At 49.2% G+C, this 1,649-nt stretch overlaps 1 protein-coding gene across 5 annotated transcripts in view; it reads right to left on the reverse strand.

The window, feature by feature from the left end:
* LOC105290126 overlaps positions 1-1,649 on the reverse strand; it is a 21,279-nt gene that overhangs the window by 6,909 nt on the left and 12,721 nt on the right. For 2 of the 5 annotated variants that reach the window (XR_002779615.1, XR_002779614.1), the window contains exon 1: positions 1,281-1,467. The exons of 2 other annotated variants lie outside the window; for them this stretch is intronic. The gene's annotated coding sequence lies outside the window, so the exon portion shown is untranslated. Of the gene's footprint in view, positions 1-1,280; positions 1,468-1,649 lie in introns of those variants that run through there. One more of the 5 variants, XR_002779616.1, reaches the window with a different exon arrangement.

Consider the following 1,649-nt stretch of genomic DNA (forward strand, 5'->3'; position numbering starts at 1 on the left):
AAGTCCATGAACTCAGTGCTCCGACATTATGTTGAGACACAGTAAAATGGAGTGTTAGTTTTAGGCTGAAGGCACCCTAAGATAAAGTGCTGGTTTACCTATGGAAAAAGGCAGAAATCAATAATATTCAAAACTGGTAAGATTAGGTAAGAGTAGCAATAACTCACAAATCTAAAAGGAAGGCAAATGGTACAAAGACTATAATACTCTTATACCCAGCATCTAATCAGAAAATCTACACAAGGGAGCGCCTGTATTAGTCAATACCGAAATCGACACGCCCACGTGTGCCTGATTTGACCGATACAAAAATCTTGGACAGCGATGAGCAAAGTGAAAGCCAGGATGCATAAACAAGGATAGTCAATCACTACCAAGGCTTCATAAATCAGAGAGGCCTGGCCTTGCTGCGTTTATCTGCTCTGCAATTCACCAATTACATCTCCCTGTAGCCATGGCAACACTCGCACTAAGGTAGCGCCAGAATTCACCTTTGGATAGCCACAGTCCAGCGAATTTGCACCTACACAGCTCAGATAAAATCAACAAAGACATCGCCTCCCGCCAAACCAAGGCAACCGTGGCTTTTCCCGTTTCCCCGTCTGTAAATCCTCCAGGGAACATATTTTTTAATTCTTTGCACCCTTCTTCCCTATAGGGAGGGTGAATCCTAAACGGTGACCACTTTTGATACAGTTAAAGATAAGATTTTTTCTTTTTTTCTGGGGGTGGACATCAGAAACGAATGAAAACCGGATGCACACACAAACATCACAGTTGCCTAAAAAGGCAAGTGAACTGATATGATCAAAAAGTTTTTCAGCCAACATCTCGTAGCATGTCTGTCAGGCAAGCTCAGTTTTGCCCCTGCAGGCCACTGTTTCTGGAGGCGAGAAAGTTTCCAAGACGGCTGTTTGCTTTTCAGTTCTAACAAACGAAAAACGCATTCCGTGCGGGTGGGACCGCGCACAGCGAGAGCAAAAACCATGACGTATTCGGAGGAGCTTTCCAGAATTGCTTTCCAGCTCGAGCAAGAGGACCAGGAAGCAAATCTCACTTTTGCTTCTAAAAATTTAGAGTCAAATCGCTCTCCCTGCACACGCCGAGAGAACGCAAACCAAGCGGTTTTATTGAAGCGGCAGCTAAAACTCTTGTCAGACCCCTCCTTCCGGGGTGGCCACTCTGCCCTGCTCCAGCCCGCGAATTCAACCCCCACCACATCCCTAGGACCTGAGCAAAAACAAAACAAACCACCGCAAAGTAAAAAAGGGAAAAGAAACCCCAAACAAAACTGTCGCACAGCCTTTTTCTACGAGTCAAGAGCGCCGAGAGAAGCCCCCTTAGGCGTCCGGGGCTGTCCGTGCTGCCACTAGTAAAGATGGCGGCCACAGGAGGAGCCGCTCCCTCCGAAGTCCCGGGGCTGCTTCGCCAGCCACGACCACTCACGCGGAGCCCTCCACGCCAGCCCTGGCTTGACGCATTGCAGGTGCGGAGCGACCAATCAGGAGGCTCGACTCTTTCCGGCCAACCACTGCAGGGGCGCACTGGCCTATCAGAGCGCCCTTGTCAAACTGAACGGGGAAAGTAACCTCAGCAGCGCCAACTAAGCAGCCGGTTACAGAGCGCGTTTTGGGGCGTGTGCCGCGAGA

This window comes from Pteropus vampyrus, unplaced genomic scaffold, assembly GCF_000151845.1.
Source record: "Pteropus vampyrus isolate Shadow unplaced genomic scaffold, Pvam_2.0 Scaffold32, whole genome shotgun sequence".
Classification (NCBI taxonomy): Eukaryota; Metazoa; Chordata; class Mammalia; order Chiroptera; family Pteropodidae; genus Pteropus; species Pteropus vampyrus.